The sequence below is a fragment of the Acipenser ruthenus genome, chromosome 2 (assembly GCF_902713425.1).
Source record: "Acipenser ruthenus chromosome 2, fAciRut3.2 maternal haplotype, whole genome shotgun sequence".
In the NCBI taxonomy this organism is placed as follows: Eukaryota; Metazoa; Chordata; class Actinopteri; order Acipenseriformes; family Acipenseridae; genus Acipenser; species Acipenser ruthenus.
In genome coordinates this window covers 97,542,381-97,564,269 of record NC_081190.1, presented here as the reverse complement: position 1 = coordinate 97,564,269, position 21,889 = coordinate 97,542,381, and positions in this window count along the sequence as shown.

The window sequence follows — 21,889 nt, the reverse complement described above, 5'->3', positions numbered from 1 at the left end:
GTGCTGGGATTCAATTACTAATTAATTATTCACTTGAATCCCAGCACGTGAATTCATTACGTGCAACCCCGTGCTCATATATTACATTTAACCAGCACGTGAAGTGATTTGTGCCCTCCTTGTGCCTAAATACAAATCTACATTTTTAAATACACGTGAAACACAGACCCGTTTATATCCCGTGTACCAATGACTATACACCAATATTTACACACGCAACATACAACACATAACACACAAATGCACACAGGGGCGGGGCACATTGCCACACAGATATATAATAACAAATTAGCAGATTTTGTATTTAAAAAATGTTTTGCAAGTCAGGACCTTGTCTATTAGAATCATTTTTGTTTTTTACGGAGCCTGCAGCGTGATGCATTTACTCTGAAGCTGTGGTTCAGCCCCGAAAATTTCAAATGAAACTGCACTCAGGAAACATTTAATCCAGAGATTATGGTATCATCCATCGATAGCCTTTGATTCTGCTTGTCTTCAAGTAGATGCTTTGTTTCAAATCCTTTTGTGGGTTTTTAATATCTTTTTTCTGCGCAAGAAAACTGAATTTTATAAGTGTCCATCAGTGCAAAGCCAGGATAGCCTTTCTCCATTACAGTTAATTGAGTTTGTCCTTACATGTCATCAGACTGCAGCTCTTATCTAGGATGGCAGGGATGTGAGTGCCGGGGTTCCTGCAGCAATCCCAGTGTGTTAATCTCACCTGTCACTCTGCAGCATGTGGTGCCACAGTGAGCGACCCAGCCTCATGAAGTTACACCACAGGTCTTGAGTCCCTAGACTCCTATTTTTTTTTTTTAAAGCATAGGATAGCTGTACATTTAGAGTAGAGATGCACTTATCTAAACTATCAGCAGGTAATAATAAAAGACAGCCTGTTTGAAGTACTCTGATACGCTTTGCACCCGCATTAATCTGGATGGGACGACAGTGTTAGGGAGTAGGAACAGAAGAGAATGGAACAATGGCCTTGATTGTCCTCTTTCCCTGATAATGCACCTTCAGTTCAGTTATTTATCCCAGTTTAAGGTGCATGCAATAAGAAAATAAATGTGCATACACGTCAAAATACAGGTGCGTTAACTGCATGTAGTCACACTGCAGTTACAATTTACTAATATTTACTATGTGCACCCAGCAGATAATTCTGTGATTGTGAGGCTGGAACTCCATACATTAGCAAGATATTAAAATCTAGATCATATATATATATATATATATATATATATAGATAGATACACACACACAATGTTTTGTATCAATTTAACCTCAATACTAGAAACTGCGAAATGCTACCTGCTTTAGAACTATTGCCAATAGAAGACTAAATGTTTTTACTCCAGCTAGAGAGAAGAGCTGCAATCTTTTGTATACAAGACATACCTTTTTCAATGTATGATTTGCGTTAAAATGTTTTTCCTGGTGGGAGCTTTTAGCTTTTCATACAAATAATTTATGACAGGAATTTCAAGGTTGCAAAGTATTATCACCTGTATTCAACATATAAATATGCATGTTATTTACTAACCATTTTGGTTGCTTAAGTCTTTCTTGTCAGGTGATTATATACATTACAATGGCCAGTTGTGCTGTATTGTGGATTTGGTATATTTTATTATATTGTAATTGGCCAGTAAGGAGTGTGGGTTGGTACACTTGTTAGTCAATGAGATTACTTATGTTCTTTACATTTCATAAACAGTATTCACCTTTAATCATTATGATATTTAATGAATTATTCTATATTACAAATCAATATGTTCAAATCAAAGGAATTTTACAGACACTTTAAGCCTGAATTCCTTTATTAATTATTTTCAACAGGACACAGCAGTAGCAGTAGCAGCAGCAGGGTAATAATTTATGAGTGTCCATGTTGCTGCGGATAATGCTTACATTAAATAGGCAGGGGAATGAAGGGCAGGTAGTGTGGCAGCAGCTTTGCCACTGATGAAAAGTGTAAATCATTAGCATATCCCTCTCTGGCTGACTCCCCCCTCCACTGGCACTCTGGGGGATGAAGACATGCCGTTTTCCACTTCAGCGGCTGGCTGGCTGGCTGGCTGGCTGGCTTCCATCACTGCAGCCCCCAAACATTACAGTATGATTTGCATGGTATGTTTGTCTTTGCTAATCAAGCTGCGTTGCTCTGACAAGGCCCGCGACATTGGACATGCCTGTTCTTCTAATTAAGGTGCTAATTGAATTAAATGGCTGCGGTAATGAGCAGATGAGCAGCATAAAAAGTAAAGTCAGATAGGCCAATTAACAAAAGAGCCCAGCTTAATTATAACATTTAAAATACATGCAGCGCTGCACTCTAATAGTGTTAATTGTTACAAGGGGAATTTATGATAATTGGTTCAACAACAGGAGCGCAGAGGGGCCTACCCTGGGCAGAGCTAGTAATTAAAAAAAATAATGCTGTGCCTGGGTTAATTAACACTTGATTTACATGCAGGGTGTGGGCGTGAGTGTTTTTTTTATGGTTTTTGTTTATGCATTATTACGGAGTAATTTACATGTCGCTTTTCTACATTGCAACTTATGCTTAAACAGCAGGCATGTGCTTGCTGCAATTAATCTGATATGCCTTTCTTGTGTGTGTATATATATATATATATATATATATATATATATACAGTGTATATATATATATATATATTATATATATTATTTACACCATTACGTATTTGCCTTCCCACAGAGCAAGGAGATTTAACCCTTTAACTGTTTAGTAACTGTGCAAAAAGTGAATAATCTATATGCAGGTGCAGCAAAGTAATTTCCAAAGAAGATGAGCTGTATAAACTGACATAAATGTATTGTTTATACATTTATTTACTGATTTTAAATTGACTCAAGGCAGGAGCAAATTAACAGGATGTAGTAAAAGCATGCTTTAAACAGAGAGTTTCTTCAGACTAACAAGCACAGCTCTGGCCAAAGGTTGTGCATCGCCCTATAGAATTAAATAAGTTTGCTTCATTAAGTCAAATGAAACTGCTGAATAATGTTACATTAACATATTGAATTGCATACCGCTTTGTAGTTTTCCATACATTTAATGAAAAATGTGACATTTTGAAATCTAACATGGAATACTCTACTACTATTATGGCTTCCAGTAGACTTTTGCAGTATCATTTTGTAGTTTCTTTAATTACACAATGTTAAATATAAGAGCTAAATTATGTTCATATATTTTTTATTTTAAATGATGTCTCAATTCTGAAATTCTAGGTGATGCAAAACTTTTGGCCACAGCTGTACCTTGTGGGTCTCATTTCCAGCTCTTTTAACTGGTTTCTTTTTAATTTATTCTCACCTGAGGACACCACACTGAAGAGGCTGAAAAGCTAGATTCTCAAAAGCTATTTCCTGCAAACTGTCATTAGCACACTTCTTTTAGAAAATAAACAAAATGCAGCAGTGCTTATAAAGGTACCACGAAATGTTCCTGTCAGGACAGCTGAGGAAGTCAGCACCTCCAGCCACCTTTTTTTTTAAAGTAACAGAAATGCTTATTCAGTGCCAAACATGAACTACTTTAGATGTGTAATGGCTGCAGTATAGGACAGGTTAGGGTTTCGGTGTAGGGAGAGGATTATTCATTGTTTTATTAACAATAATATGATAGCCAATCAGAGTGCAGTGTCCTGACAGGAGAATTTCGTGTTACCTTTGTAAGGACAGCCAAAATGCAAGCAATAAGTTACCAAACCAGAAATATACAGATATTTTATTTAGGGGTTTGTACATATCTTAATAGTACAAGTTTGTATTATTATTATTATTATTATTATTATTATTATTATTATTATTATTATTATTATTATTATTATTATTTTTTGTATTGTATTTGATGTTTTCTCCTTTAATGTTCTAATAATGATTTGGAGTAAATAGCATTGAGAATATTATGTATTATGTATTATGCTGACATTTGCACTTCGACCAGCATAGAACATTTAGAGGTGTACGTGATACTGTTGTAAAGGGGATACGTTCTGAAAAAGGGGAAAATTAACTTAAAAAGAAATAATACCAAAACTGGAGAACATGCAGATATATTCTCTCCCAAATGACCCTGATGCCTATCAAAGCAAGGTCGCGGAAAGGGTAATTCATTTACGTGAATGCTGCTGTTAGGATTTGGGGTATATTTCAAACACTTATTATTTTGGTGTCAGCTCAATCGTACTTTTATAATCTTTATTAATGAAGGCTAATACAAAACAAAAGGTGCTGATTAAAAAGAGAAAAAAAAATTCTGGATTTGGATTTATTGGGTGGGGGTCTTCAGTTTGGATGCCTAACGAGCTGAAGTTTGTGAACCCCTTACCCTACAGCATGCTATTGGGTCTGGTGCTAACCATGGTGTATAAGCTTTGCTTTATGTTGTCTCATCTCTGGAATGTCAGCATTGTTTCTGTCCAGGTTCTTAGAATAGATTTACCCTAATGTTGCTGGAATAAAGGGCCAAGGCTCATTTACTAATGCAATTTGAATAGAGGATAGTTTTCCAATCTTCTTTCATTTGGTTCTCAATTGAACTTCTTTTTCTCTTTCTCTCCTCTCTGTCTTTCTCTCTCTGATGGCATGATTAGCCGTTGTGAGTGCTGTTGGAGATTAGTCAAGCACAGAGACCGTAAATTGGGAAGGATGTTTTATCAGAGCACGTCACAATATATGAAAGCAGATGTGCATGTGCTCTGAGCTGTACTGTCAAATTACTGTTATACAATAATTTAGGCCTTTTTGATTCTCGCAGATTACTGCTTCCACTGATCATGCTGTCAAATCAAAGTGAGCACTTCATTCCACTTTTATTCATGCCAGATCTGTTTTGCTTTTATAATGGGCAGATATTACCGCTGCACAAAGAGGATAAAGACATTGCCGTGATAGATAGGTAAAAGATTAAATGGGATCTTTATGACTTCTTTGGCCATCAGTTTTGACTGTGTGATAAGACGAGTCAAGTTGGGAGCTGATTTGTTCTTTATTGGAAGCAAACATTAGCCTGGGCCCACTAGAGCTCACAGTGATAACATTCATTTAAGGTGGAACTTTCCATCATGGCCACTGTACAATTTTCCGTACTTTGTTTTTTTGGGGGGACTTCCATTTAACAACTGTTATGAATACAGAACCATGACTGAAAGCTGAGGAAAAGGCAAAAAAAAAAACCCAAATAACAAATTTGTGTGTTTCACCACAACAGTGATTTAATTTTGTATGTACATTAAGTAGAATTCCAGAGTAGTTTGAGAACCACATTGATACTAGTGGCCAAATCTTATTTTTTTCTACATATAGCTGACAAACCTTAGCTAGGGTAGTGTAAGATTAATTCTTGTCGGGGGCTTGTGAAAACAGATGTTAATTAATCTTTTTTTCCTTTTTTTATACAGCACAAGCACACTTTTCTGCCTCACAAAACTCAGACTGGCTCATGTAAAGCATTTTGAAATGATTGCCATGAAAGGCAGTTTTTTAAAACTAAACCCTCCCAACAAGTATTAGCAGCCCAAATGCTTGTATGAGAGTAATGGGTAACAGTTTACATTACGTGTTTCTAATTACTGTATATTTAGTAGTTACTTTGTAAATGCATGTGTACTTACACATAATTACAATGTTATTATGCATAGTTACAATGTACTTAATATGTAAATCTTTCTGCATGATATATGTAAGTAAACAATTGTATGAGAATTGTAATTATGTGTACATTGTACTAAGTAACTACACAGTAATTAGAGACACAATGTAAAGTAGTGTGCAGTGCACTGTAACATATTGTACTGTATGATGGCATTATCGCAATGGTGTCCTGGCGGAGAGATGCCTTTTTCCTCAGTATGTTCTGTGGGGGAGCACTTTTGAACACTATTTCATGCATGCTTTGAAAGCCTTTTTATGGACAATAGGATTTATGTTCTTCATTTAGATGTACCTAATTGCTCGGTAGTTAGCATAGATGCCTTTGAATTGTATGTTCTAGGTCTATTGACCAAGACTACTGTAAATGTACGTCTAAAATGAATGATCCGGCAAATGCTTGTCATTTTTCTAACTCCCTTATGAAAGTAGCAGAAATCTACTTTAAATCATCAGATAAAAAATAAAAACAAAGTATAATTACCTATGTAAACCATGTGTCTTTCATGCAAAAAAATTCTATTATTAATCTACATGGTACAGGTGCCAGAATATGATTCATGAAAACATGCAGTCTGTGATCACATTGAATCTTTGACTGACATATACAGTTTCTTTATCCATAGGCATTTTGCTGCATTCGTTTAATTAACTACAACAACACCTTTAATCAACTCACTGGTTATACTCCCTATAGATTATCATTATAAAAATGCAATGCAGTATAATGAAAAATAGACAAATAGCCCTTTTGCCAATTTAAAACACTTAGCACACGCATTTGCATGTATATCATTTACTGGTTTATACTATAGTGGCTAATGCATTTCTCTAAACCTATACTTCTTTAATGTTTCTCTGATTAAATAATAATAATAAAAATAATAATAATAATAATAATAATAATAATAATAATAACAAAAATAAAAACAGTATACCGAACAAATTGAATAACTTACCGGTATTCATTAATACAATATATATATATATATATATATATATATATATATATATATATATATATATATATATATATATACTATAATTTATGACTGTTTTAATTTACAGGGTTTCAGTTTGTCGTTTTACTACTAAAATGCTAACACAGTGCCTGTATTAGCCATTGCAAAAACAAAGAATACAAATCTATTTGGACATTCATTATTCAGCAAGCTACGGAATACAAGGTAATATGTGGCAAAAAACACAAAAGCTATATTTAGATGAAAATGACTGTAAACAGTCAATTATCTTATTGTTTCCTTTTGTTATTCATGCTGACATTTTGTCAACAGATCTGGTACTGGCTCATTCTAATTTAAAGATAATAGGTGGCACATTATCAACCGCATTGACATTTAGTTAGACTTTGCAGCAGAACCTGCTTTTGAAGTAATCACATTAGCAAGTCTGAAACATCACAGTATCATTTGTATTGACAGAATGCATAAATATTATGTTTCATAAGTCAAGTATTACATGTTCTCACAGATAAGACTAATTAGCATTCCCATTCTAAGGGCTTATGTTTTAAAGTTTGTGCCTGGCAACTAGGAAGACTGGCTACCCTTAAATGTATTTGTGCAGTTCAGAACGATGACATAAATGGAAAGACATACTGTAGAACACTGCTGTCCTGCAACCATCTTTTTAAATGTTAAATTGCATGTTATACTATACCTTCTTATTCCATGCGTACTGGACCCCAAGTTCCACCTTAAAAGGGAAGATTAAAAAAGAAAGTACTGTATGCAGATGAAGGCATTGGCACTTCTGGTGACAGATACTAATGTATAAATCAGCGGTCCAATCCAGGCCTGGACTGCTGATCATGTTCTTTGCAGAAATGTCACCTGTTCCCATCTAACGATTTGCATAATTCAAAGCTTCTCACTCGTAAAATACAGATTAAGAAGGGATGCAAAGAACCATTCTGGAACCACAGAGCCATTTCAGACCCACAGCTTTTGCTATTAACTCAGTCACTGCCACCCAGTACATTCCCTGAATCTAAACAGAATGCTATTAATTATGCACAGTCGGCCACACTGATTATATTATTAAATGCTTCTCATTTGTCTGTAAATGTATGAGTTCATGTATCTGAATTGACTAAAGACCTACAGTGTGGGTCCAAGCAAAAAAAGGTATGTACAGTTTACTACAGTCTGCTTGTTTGATAGTGTAGTGTAAAAAGGGCTTGGAAATGATGCTACATTAATAAAATATTTGTGGTCACGTGAGACAGTTGTACTAATCAATAATTAGGCAAACATTTTTATTTTTTAATATAATACATATTCATGTTAGAGAGTAGTTACAGCAATAAAATAAAATTGACCACAATAACAACACTAGCACTACTCATCTTACACGCTGACCAAATTCAGTTCGTTCACAGGTTCTTTTAAGTCAGATAGGCAGCGTGTATTCAAATACAGAAGCGACAGTGGAAAGGGCCGGGGCAAACAAATACATTAAAATAAACTGGTTTTATTACAAGCAATTGAGTTGCATACATTCATAAAACTGTTTTGATGACTAGTACCAAAAGCATCTTTAAATAACTGCTGAAGTCATTTCAAAGACTTGACCATTTCACACACTATAACTATGAAGACACCATCAAAGCAGATGTGTGGCAAGATCATGCAAATCCAGTAATTTAGTCTCAAAAAGAGTTAATTTAAAAATCTACAGAAAAATCATTACATTGTTTACTGTGCCATGGTCAAACAGTAAATAAACAGCTTTCCAAAAACCCTATAGTACAGCAGCCCTTACTAAATAACATTGTATTACTGTAGATTGTTTAGCAGAACAATAGTGTTCTACAGTATAAGAGTATTAAGAGTTTACATGGTGTGACAGCGGCTGGCAGTGAATGAGTTAACAAACGTGGCTCTACTTGACCAACTTGCAGGAAAGTGACACCTGACTCAGAAGTTCTGAAGTAGTTCACTTATTAAAGCTGCGGGACCCCTCTCAACCCCGCGACTGCACGCTAGGATTGCTGTGTGCTCCTTGATAACTCACAGCTGCTGATAAAGTCCACTGGTAATGGCTTTTTGCTAATGAGAAAAGTGCCGCTGATTATGACAAATAGCCTTGGACCAACAGGCTAAGCTGCTACACGGGCTTCCAATTGTTAGTCTGGGTGATTTTTGCATTTCATTATTCCTTTACTGATGTACAGCCCCCATTCTCGGCATACATTTGAAATCGTAGTGTATGTCACAATTTTAATAACACTTCTTTATCTCAATTTTTTCATAAGAGATTGAACAAAGGCCTATTACAGAAATACTGTTTTAATCTCTGTGTCGACGAGCAGACTAGAAGCAATGTATTCATCCTGCAGTATCCCACCTGGAAGTCTAGCTCACTGTTAAAAAATAATAATAAAAAAAGAAGCTACACAATGTTACTCTTTACCAGTGAAATAACATAATTAATACAAAGTTTAAAAAAATACACAGGCAGGGAGGTCACCTGCTGGTATTGCACAGCTAAATGTACCAGACAGAGGACATACAAATGAAATATTATATTCCAGTGTTTGAGGTTGTTTTACTTATTTTTCTTTAATTACCAAGGTAGTTTTTTTTAAAAAAATTAGCACCATTATCAGTGGTCCCTCTTGTGTTGAATGTGTTTTAGTTCTTTACTCATTTTATAGGCTGTGTGGTCCGATGGTTAAAGAAAAAGGCTTGTAACCAGGAAGTCTCCGGTTCAAATCCCAACTCACTGACTGACTCACTGTGTGACCTTGAGCAAGTGATTTAACCTTCGTGTGCTCAGTCTTTCGGGTGAGACATTGTTGTAAGTGACTCTGCACCTGATGCATAGTTAACATACCCTAGTCTCTGTAAGTTGCTTTGGGTAAAGACGTCTGCTAAGAAATAAATAATAATAATAATAATAATAAATAAACAAATAATAATATATACTTTAATTTCTAGCATGGAAAAGCAGTTTTACCATTAAGCAGTTAGTAACAACAATTATATACTGTAAATGATATACTTTTAATGAGAATAATAAAAAACTGGGTTTGTAGGATTTTGATAATGTCTGCAGTTTTTATATATTATAGATTCAGCCTTTCTTGGATTTTTTGTCTGATCTACAGCTATCAGACCATATTTAAAGCATTAGTGTGCTGGTAAGAGCATTGCAGTACTATGAATTCACTGGTCTGCTCATGCTTCAAGAGTACGTATTTGTGTACAGTAAGCATGTTTGTGAGTGTGTAATTACCAGTATGCAGCACTGCACCTAAACATGAGACCTGCTTGAGAATACTGTAACCATACTTCATCTAACAGTAACAGAGCACGTGGGAGAATCTGTGTGGGTAAAGTGCAGTCAGTACCTTGTTTGGAATGAAAGGGAAAGTCTAAATACCCTACTTGAAATGATAATATAAAATGTTCCATATTGCCATAAATAGTAGAATATTTCAGTGCAAACAATAAGATTTCTATATTATTAATATTTTGTCGAAGTCTGTATGCATAGACAGAGTCACATTTAAATGACATATATCACTTTCAAATTGGTCCTATAACGGTATTCTTTTCAGTGGCGCTAATACGTCTTGACACAGCAATCCAAAGATTCACTTTAATTTATAATTGCTCTGAAAGGTAAACGCGTCCCCAAGGTCTGGTCAATTTGAATGTTTCTCATGAATGCCTGCGTAGGACTTTGTGACTCCTCTGCTATACACACAAAATAAAATTAGACATTTTATCCATTTAACTTTGGCAAAAACAAACACACACATACATACATGCACGCACACCGCACATTCATTTACAAATGTGATTATTATGCCTGTGTTTGCATTTTTCAATTTACGGTTTACACCATTGTTTAAGTGTGTGCCTGTGAGTGAGTGCTCTGTGTGTGGGGAGAGGGGTTAAACAAAAGGGTAAAGCTCATAATGAGATTCTTGATGTGGAACAGTCATTGAAAAGCTTACTTATCTAAATAAGACTAAAATGTAATCCATTATAACTAATGACCATAAGAGGGATCAAACAGTGTATCTCCCAATTCCTTTCCCCCCCTTGCATCCACCCCACACATTTTCCAGACATGATGAAGAAAAAAAAAATTTGCCATTATTGTCCCCTTTCAGCGTATTTTCAAGGTGCTGACATAAGTGAGAGGGCTCTCAGATCTCCCTATCGTCCGAAAGCAGAAGCTAAACAAAATTAGCCAATCATTTTTGATAGATGAAGCATGGAAATTAGTTCCAGAGTTTAACTGATAACTGAAACCACATAGTAACATTCCATTATGGCAGCCTTAATTGATGAGCTCATTAAGCCCATTATTAGAGAAATTGATTTCAAATAGGCACTAAAAAAAAGGAAATAAAAAGGTGAGAATATACCATAAAAATGCGAAGAAAGCAACTAAAATACATAATGAAGCAAGTCATTTTATAGGTTTGTTTAATGAAATCTTCAAGATCTTATTAGTTGCTGTGCAGAGTTTCTAACATTCATTTTATGTACTAAAACCCCTCCATACATATCAGTTACATTAATGGCTACTTTGACTGTGTCCTAATGTGCAGCTATGCTAGTAATTAATTAATTAACCCTACCTAAAGCAATCAATTAGTTAGTCATGTGGAATGGGCAATTAAAGGTCTACAAAGTATGCTTTGAACATGGCCATAAAAGAGGGGTATAGTATGTAGAGGATGATTTAAGACAGCTTTCTACACAGAATAAACCTGAATGTGAAAGAGCAATAGATAAATAAATACATGTAAAAGTAAGGCCCTTTTAACTCTGTGCCATTTTGACTTTGTACATTTTTGGGGTTATTTGGGGAGGGGGGAGGGGGGGGGGGGGTATATTTAAAAACAGCGTAGCTATTTTATATTTGTTGTGTATTCTTAAACATTATACTATGTGTAATGTACACTATTTAATGAACATTTAATAATTTTATGTGTTCTCAAAGAGTTTTAATTTTAAAGAATGAATAAATAAACTCTGTAGATACTGTAATTTAAAGATGCAGCTGTACATATTTCAGATGGATGGTTACCTTTTGCGTTAATGGTGGAAATGTCATAGCTTTTTAGAATGCAATAAGCAGGTTTGGGGTTTGTTTAAAACTGACCCATGTAGACAACAGTAGACCTAGCCTGAATTATTGTAATAGTGTAATGCATTCACAAAAATGCCTATTGTTACACTGGTTAGTGTGTATAGTGCCACTGTGCTTTACTGGCACTAGCATGTTAATTATGGCATAGGTATCAGTAGTGCAGATTTTAAAGTACCAAATGAGAAAAACTAAATACAATTGACATTACTGTGCAGTGCTATAATGCAAACTTAAAATAGCCATATAGTAAACATCTGTTTATCACAGTTTTTGATCAATTGGATATGGAGTACTGTACTGTTCCAGCTAGGTTTTTACTTTTACCAGTGAGAGAAGAAATGTGATGACTGTACGAGATTGGAACCCAGAACATCCTGCAGTAGACTGTTATTGTAGTACCTAACATAGAGAGAAAAAATATATAGACCCAGGGGTGCTATAGTACGTAGCTTTCCTATTAATGTGGAGTTGGTGCTATTGTTACATGCAACTAACCTTTCTGTAAAAAAAAATTCAATGTTAATACAAATAATTCCTGTCTTTTAATCCATAGGTAGTTCATCTCCACTTATATATTACAGTTTATTTTATGTTTTTAAATTGGTTCCACCACGCATTGATAGAAATGATGTAGACATTGTATCCCGAGTCAGGATTACACATTTAGTGGAAGTAGACATTCCTTCCACATAATGGTGTCTCCAGCTCTGTGTGGCTCTTATCTAGCAGGAGGAGAGTCCTGCTGTATTGAAACCACTAAAATCCCGCTTAATTGAATTTCTTTTTAGATGTACAAGCTTAGTGGCTTTTGGCATTCAATTTAGTTTGGTATTCCTGGGTGTTTAAATTTGAAAAAAAATATATGAAAGGTTTTCTTACAAAAAGAACTTGGCAATACTGTATTTATTAATTTTACAGTTATTATATTATTTAAATGTGTATTTTGTTGAAATAGGGAAATCTACTAAAAAAAAAAAAAAGCCCTATCGCATTTTTTTTTTTTACTTTGCTTTTTGTGTAAAATGCTAGTAGAAGAAGCTCATTCAAGGTAAATGTACTTTGCAGGGAACCAGGCAACACATTATGATTGTACCCAATATGTGGTCTTATCTTGCAAAACTGATATATTTATTTCATTGACAACAAACATTTGGAAATTGAGTGTCTTAGCCAATATATGACTTTAACAGATGTTAACAGATTGAGTTGGGCCCAACAAGGCCAAGATCTTGTCTGAATATGAGGTTCATTCATCCTTGAAAATGCTAGTCTCAAAATGTATGAACGATAAGCTCACCCAGGTGTGAATATAATTTCTACATAGATAGAGACATAGATAGAGTAAGTATAAAGAAGAGTTTCAATTGTTCATCAGCATTAAAAAAAACAGTGAAAAGGAATTTATTGGACTTACATTATTGCAGTTTGTTCTAGTATTGTTTTGTAGAAGAAATATATTGAGGGGAGGCCATACATACTCAGTTCAAAAGTGTTCCCTTGCTGGCCTGGTCAAGTGAACCTTCTTCCTAAGGTTTCGACCTCTAGTCAATAACTTTTAAACAAGTTTCTGTATATCTCCTTCAGTCTCTGCTTGTATAATTGTACTATCTATGTATCTAATTTATAATACATAATGTTTTGGTTTTTTTTTCAGTTTTAGCACGGCAACTTCTCGAACTCCACACAAACTGTTTTAAAATTTCTAAAAATGTAATTAAAAAATCATGACCAATATTAAAATTTTGGGATGCTTATCATGAAAAGCGTTTCTTATAAATTAAATGTTGCTGTCGAATAAACTGAAGTGAATGCAGCCGAGTTATGCTTGTGCAGTCCGCGAATATAAAGGGCGCTAATATCAACCACATTTCTGGTACATTTCTGCTGCATTGGTGATGCGTGCTCGGTCCTCGTGGAGGAGGGCGTTGTCAGTAATAGGTTATTCTGTGTATATGCTTACTGTTTTATGTACAGAAATCGATATGCTCACAACAATATAAACATTTCCACTCTACAGAAATTCATTCTAGATGGCGAGACGATTAGAGGATTTTTTTTCTAGCAGAATAATTGATGTCTAAGTCATAGTGAATCTAAATATTTTGGCCGTGATTAATTTATATAACACATGTTCCCAGTATTCATTTAAAATATAATGTTCAGCTATAAACAAATAAACAGGGCCGTTTCATCATACAGTGATGCTCATTCTGTTCCATATGCCAGCTTTCTCTAAATGTCACACAACCAATTCTTCAAGAACAATTCTGGAAAAGCCATAGGCTTATATGAACTTACCAGAATTACAGCGAGACTGGGTTCAAAATGTTCCCAGCTTCAGTTAAGTAACAAAGACATTTCTACATGTTTTTACAAAAGCTGCTTGCCGCCTTAGAATCTATTATACTTGTTTCCCTAATTTATTGCTTCTAACCCCTGATAAACTGGATGTTCTAACACTCACTCACTCACCAATCCTCCAGATCAACGAACCATCTCAACGAATCCAAAAGAAAATCTATTCTAATTCGCAATTGTCACTGCTGGACATCCAAAGATCTGCTCCAACCTTCATCTTCTAAACCATCCATCACAAAGGAGTCCTCGAGTCCTGTCAACACACTGCGCTCTGGATGCTTCTCCCCACTCAAGGATGTCCTTCTACAAACCACCACTGAAACCAGTTCCTTGATCCAGCATCAGACCCCTGCATCAGAGACCTTAAACTTCAATCTCAGGGTCATGTATTCTGTACATTTAAAACATGTTAAATATTGTACTAATTGTATTAATTGTCTTTTCTGCTCCTTATAGCTACCACATGGAGATATCTGGCCTCCAGACCCAGATTTGCATCTCAGGACCCGCTGTTCCTGGTTTTCTGCAAGACTTCAAGACCTCCAAAAAAACAGCCTTTCTTCATTGAACTATTCATGCCATTCTTTCAGGATTGGAGCTGCAACCACAGCTGTTCAGCGAAGTTCCTGTCATCAAAAAGCTTGGTCGGTGTTCTTCAGATGCTTATGAGATTTACATAAGGAGCAATATTAACCCTTTAAGGACTGGGATTGTGTTAACACGATCATACTGAAGTGGGCTTCACCGCGATCGTGAAAACACGATAAAAAAAACACTTTGATTTGATGACTCACAGGGCCACCGTACTTTGTAGTACAGGCTTATGGCACATATCAATGGATAGGGGAGGGACTGACGTGCACTTCCTGATAGTTTTTTTTTCCTGTGTGATGTCACTGAGAGGAGCATTTCATGTCTACAGGGCGGAAACAGTTTACAGCAGCTCGCAGAGACAAAAACAGAAACAAAACATGACACAATTACTTGTTTAGAGCTAATAAAAAAGGGGAAATACTGTAAATCTGATGTATTTGACTTATTATATTAGAACATTTATTCTGTCTTGTGTTTTAATATATATGTTTTTACAACATTTATAAATATAAAGAAACAAGTGGATATAAGTATATTCTATTTAATGAACTAAATGTATCAGGTAAGTTTTTTTTTCCTTATTACTGATAATAATGGAATTAATAACTATTATTTTATTCATAAATATTTATTTTGAGAAAATAAATCATTGCTAAAGACCCTGAGAATAAATGTGGCAATCACTCAGGTGAAACAATGTCTTGTAATTTGCCCAAACATCAATATTTTTCAACACAACCTTCAGGAAGTATTGGAAGGTCCCTCGGGTCTTGAAGTACTTTATAATGTTCCCCAGAGTGTTCCGAAAAAAAGGACACCATTTCCAAGAGGCTACTGTAAAAAATAGATTTTTAGTGAATTTTTATAGGGAGAGAGTCAACTACAGCCAGAAAACACCTGGGCCTGGGGGAGCATCCCACTGAAAAACGCTTGGTCCTGAAAGGGTAAAGACCTTCTCGTTGCCCAACAACACCTGGAACCTGCATCCTAATGAAGGACTTTATTCCAGGATCCAACCCTACCGTATCTTTGGGGAGGGAGGGGGGAGGGGGAAGGCCTGGAGGGGAGGTGGCTGAAGGTCTAGGATTTTTTACTTCCTTCCGTTACCTTAGGTCACTAAAAAATTAGACATCACATTATGTGATATCATTGATTTTTTGGGGGGAGTTTACTATTTTTATTTTTTACATTTTTTGAGCATTTTGTTTTTGACAACTGTTTTTTGTTCACTGGGATGAACACAACGCACTAATTTTTAGCAAATAGGGATTCTCCGCTAATTTTTAGCAGGCGGCACTGTAATGCTCCGAAGGATGAGGCTGTGCTCCAGCTATTTTTATTTACTTTTTATTTTTCTTCAACCATTGTTTGGGTTCAATATTTTTGGAAATCTGTTAGATATTCATAATAAAGATTGTTATTTAACACAGGACTGTCCTGACTGAATGTGGTAAACACAAATAATATTGTGGTATTTTAGTGTATCCCTTATCAATATGCTGACAATCTGGCAGCAGCTCATCTGTTTTATTGTTCTACATCAGGATTAGCCTGTGTTCACAGTGTTAAGGGATTCAAACGGAACATGAGAATCAGATGCTGCTTCTTTAAACTACAGTCACAAAAAAGAATGCAATGCACCCAATGCAATTTACAGAAATAAACCATATTAATGAAATAATAAATAAGAAACTTTAAGAATTCTTACTAATTAACAATAGCTCAGAGTAGGACAACTTCTCAGTTCTTCTCTGACTGGAACATATTAAGGACAGGCCAGACAATCCTCAGACAGGCAGGGTAACAGAGTAAGATAACCCTCAGGTATACAGTTTAATATTTCTCAAGAGTCTGGAATACAGATAGACCGAATGAATGCAGAGGTAACAAAAGAGTACAGGTACGCGCGAGAGACACAGAGACAGACAGAGAGACCCCATCTGGAAGTTATTGATTTAACATTAGGAAGGGTAATAAGCTTCCAGGTAAGAAAAACAATGGCTTGTTCCCAAGAACAAAATGGGAGTGATCATAGTTGTAACAACATGTATAACAATGGCCATGAAGATATATATCTCATGTTAAAGTTATGGATAACGTGTCAATCAATCAGAAACTAAACTTTGACAGTCTGCCTGGAGTAATAAAACCCTTACATTTCAACCTGACTCGCATTGTCTTTAATTCACAGTCACTGGCAGTCATACAGATAATTCACAACCCAAAATATGGCCACACTTGTTGGTTGTTTAAGCTATTTATGAAGATTCAGTACTGGTTTCTACCAGGCAGCTTTAAATGTCATGGGACTGGAGAGCAAAGTGGAAAAGTCCTTACATAGGATGCTTCTGGGGCTTGGTTCAACAACAACAAAAAACGATATAGAATTATAAATTTGTACAAATAGGTTCATGGGTGTATATCAGTGATGGTGATGCTCATGTTTGGATAAAAAAAAACTGTGGGGGAAAAAAAGAAAGTGTTCCATTAGCAGTACTGTTTCATATTTTCTAAAACGGAATTAGACTTATTTGCACATAAGTAAGAGCAGCTGCATACTTAACGGGAAGTCTTTTTCCTGAATTTTGCCTGATGGGTGAACTGCCACTCTTTTCTCTTATAATTTTTTTGTAAGTTGTTTGTGTTAAAGGGGGTCTCTAACATAGAAACCCACATTGGCTCTGCCATATCCCACCTAATTATTGACACATCAGCTTTGCAACCTTCTTATACGAATAATGACTGTTACTCAAAAGAAATATCAGTCTGGCGAGACTGGAATCCTGCAGGAAGGTCAGCACATTACATATTTACTCTTCTATTTCAAAGTGTTTCTCTAGCTGACTGACTTCCTCTTTAATGAAACCCTTGACTGCTTTAGTGGTGAATGTGATTTAAGTACAGTGGAGACAGCTATGATTCACAAACTCTGTTCTGCTCCAGCACTGACTGCGATCTGATGCCTCTTCATGCACAGTTGCCCAAATGGCAGTTTAATGGTTTGCTGTAAAGGCTAGTTATTTTGTATCTATCCGCTAGAAAAGGGCTAATGATGATAAGAGAAAGAAAAAACAAAGCAATTGCTTAGATCTTCAAGTCCGCCAAGCTACTTAGCACACAGAAAGAGACTTCAATTCATTATTTCACCAGCCCAGTGAAGCACTCCAAATGCATCTTGTTAAGGTCTGCAACAACATTCAAATGTGTTAGTTTAAAATGTATGAGCAACTGCGCAGAGCAGCCTTGTAAACCTAAAAGAAGGTAACATTTTTACAATCTCATAACAGGACAGGCTTGCACCTGGTTCTTTTTCCTTTCTTTTAAAAATGACCCAACACACAAGCGCTTTTACGTGCACTTTTAATGAAAAATAAACAAAAAAAACACCTAGCTCCTTTCAGGAGCACTGACTAAACACTGGAACAGCCCTGTCTAGCCCAGGACAGCTAAGCTGTTTGCCTGATACAAAAACAAAACACACAGTTTTACAAAATAGACAATATAATTTGCACACACAGTACTCACACTATTCAATGACTGCTTCAGTAGCAGGGCACACAGCCTCTCTGCTTCCTCCAGACCCAGCAACCTTGAATTGAAGGATCTGTGAGGCTTATATGCCTCACAGGAACAGGTAACAGGCTCAGGAAGCTGGCTTCAATTTACACTAATTGCCAGCTGCCAAAACAATTAAAGTATTAACAAAACAATTACCACACGTTTGCACGTGGACTTTTGCAGGTAGGATTTTAAGCCCCTCCCGGCCAACTAAACAGACACTCCCATGTGCAGGGAGTGTATATTTATTTATTTATTTATTTATGTATTTATTTATTTATTTATTAATATATTTTTTGTGCCACACAAGTAACATTTCCAGACAGGAGATTTTCAAATTCTGGGTTTAGTATATATTGCATGCAGTGAAACCGCTGTCACAGCAGCAATTGACTTCAAACCAAAATAGCCTCACCACAGTGATGCCCAAACAAAATGTAATTTATTTGTTTAACAACATTATGTTTATCATGTTTTTATTTCAGTACAGATAACTACAGGTACATACAATCGATTCTTGCCCATTATTTTATAGACCTGCTTTATGTCAATAAGAAGCCAAAAAACATTTAGTCAGTGTGACAGGGATGGCTAAGTGGTGACGTCAGGCCAGATACAGGAAGAATAACACTCAGGCAGTACTGCGGTGCAAAGGCGTTTGCGCAGTTTAATTTTAACAAACACAAAAATAAAATAAAAGGTTTGAACAAAAAAAACCTGCTCACAGAGCAAAATAAAAAAGATAAACAAAAACAAATCACAAACACAAAACACACGTCAGGCTGAGCAGATTGCTTTCACTGATCCTATGGTTATTTTAATCACCGTTTCTTTCTTCTCTCATTCGCTCTGTTCCTCCTCTGAACACCCACCCCTTGCAGGCAAAGCAGCAGGTCTTTTATATCATGGCCGAGGGGTTAACTGGCTATTAATCCTCTCATTACCCCTCGGCCATAGTCTGCACAGGTAGAATTATTATGCGTGACTGCCAGCTAATTCAATAATTACTAGTTGACAGTCAGGCATTCCCACGAGGTATTTTAAAACTAAAACAATACGTCATGGCGGACGGCACCTTGCTCGTCCTTGCCAAACAATAACAACTACAGCTTAAATATATTAAATCATAACAATAACAATAATAATAATAATAATAATAATAATAATAATAATACAACAAAACAAATACAAAATAACACAAATGAGACACGGGCGGAGGGGGAGACCCCATTCTAAAAATAGATAAACAATCATGTACAGGGCTCCTCGCCCTGTTACAGTCATCCTATCTCAATTTTAGCTGGTCAGCAGCTCAGCTCTAAAACAGAAATTTACAGCAGTGATTGCTTGTTGCCTGCAAAGGCTGCTGGGAGATAGAGTTCCCAGAAAATCTCCCAGCGGCCTATGGAAATCTCTTTTGCATCATAACCATGCATGTCAAGTTGGTGAGTTTAATTGACATTTTAAAGTAACTGTAGGTGCTTGTTTTTTATGACCATAACATACAGGGTTTAAAATAACCTAAAGTATAGAATGTGTTGCTTCGTCATAACATGGACCCACTGCTCAGGTGGGGAAGTAATGTTTCTCTGGTTAGTGAGGGGTTTACATAGATTATTCCCCAAAGATCTGTCTCTTTATGTTACCAGTTCTATATTTTATAGATTAAGTTTCATTGGGATAACTTGATGTATCTTGGGGTGCAGGCAGCTAGATAGATGACAGCTAAGAAGGCATTGACATTAGAGTTATATTTAAAAAGCTTTTTACTGCAAATTTCAATCTCAAAAGCCCAATACTGTTCACGAAAAGGCTTGATTTGAGCTCAGTGATACTCTATGTATATTCAAAGATATCTCCAACCTTTTTAAAGGGGCGCTTTTGTAAAATATTCTAGGGAAATACTCATAACAGTATCAAAAAGCACCTGATTAATACCTTTCCACACTTGTTCATGTCAGTCGTTGTATATTTTGCCTTAATTTATTACAATTATTATTGCATCATCACAGTTGACTGGTTTGTTTTTATAAATGGCAAGATGAATTGTGAACAATAGTTTATATATATATATATATATATATATATATATATATATATATATATATATATATATATATATATATATCCATTTATGTATGTATGTATGTATGTAGGATACAAGACTGAGGCAGTAATGTCTCATTTTTAGATGAATACTGTAGTACTATAGACAGCAACTGTAGCCATAGAATACATTACAAATCTCTAAAGCTATCATCAGTTCTCACAGATGTCACCTCAAATTAAATTTAGTGCTGTGGCTATTGATCAGTTTATTCAGCTTCTCTCACAATGGGGATGACTGTTTGTGGTTTAACAAAACCCATCCCATGTGAGATGTTTGGGGGAGAGTCTATATGCAGATCAATAACTCCCTGCTTTTCATAAGGTGCCATGGAATCTTTGAGCTCACCCTTGCAAAGGGGTTCAGGTTGAAGTTTATGAAGCTCATAAAATAATTCCATAAATCATCCTTACATTGCAATACCATTGCAAGTCACACATTAGGGTGGATTTTTTTTTCTTCAAAAAATGCGAAACAGTGTTGGAAACAATATGAGCTCTTTCTCACTTGGCAATATTTCTGCTTCCTTTGGTCGTTCAGCTGTACTGTAGCTCAGTTGTGTGTCTGTATTTTATTCACCAGGTTATTACCTACCACAAAGCTAATAGCATGGTGCAGTCTGACGTCAGTCTTAAGTAAGTAAGAAATGTATTCATTTTTGATCTGGATGTATTCAAATTCCGAAAACAAATTAAAGCAGCCGTTATTACTGTTACTATAATGCAGCCACGCCTAATATCAGAGTGGAAATCCACGCAATTGAAATCACGCATGTGTACAGGTGGATGATCATTCTGAAACTATAGTCAGGCTGTAACCTTTGAGCTGCTAAACAAAAATGAAATATTTATGCCCCGGTTGAAAACCCCTGATCTAAACAATGGGGGGGGGGGGGGGGGGGGGGTTGGGGGGTTAATCCAATTCTTCAACTCTGGAGAGTGAAACCAAAAGGTTTATGGACTATTACCAATCCACTCAATCTCTCTGGGCCTGGCAGTGGGCCCTGAACTGTAAAGGCTTTTGTCTGTTGTTTAAGTTGCCATGGAAGATGAAATAGTCACACAATTGCACCGGCCAGCAGAGGCTGTTATCGCTTGCTTTATATCTTATATCTTCAAATAATGTTGTTTGTTTTTATTTGCAATCGCCGCTTCACAGTAAGAAAAAATAAATGAAACATCAGGGTTTTTTTTTTAAATCAACCATCAACCAGTGCTATCAAGTTTACATTGTGAATTATTGTCATTGAATTTTTGTGTTTTGATAAGTGTGACAGACTGAACCCAGTATTTGGAGAGTATTACCATAGTCTACTGAGTATGGACATTGGAGTTCAGAACTATGCATAATAACATTGCAATTAGATGTATTTACTAATTAATGACTATGTAAATACAAATTAATTAGAGAAACTTAATGTAAAGTGTTACCCCTCTCAGATATATCAATGTA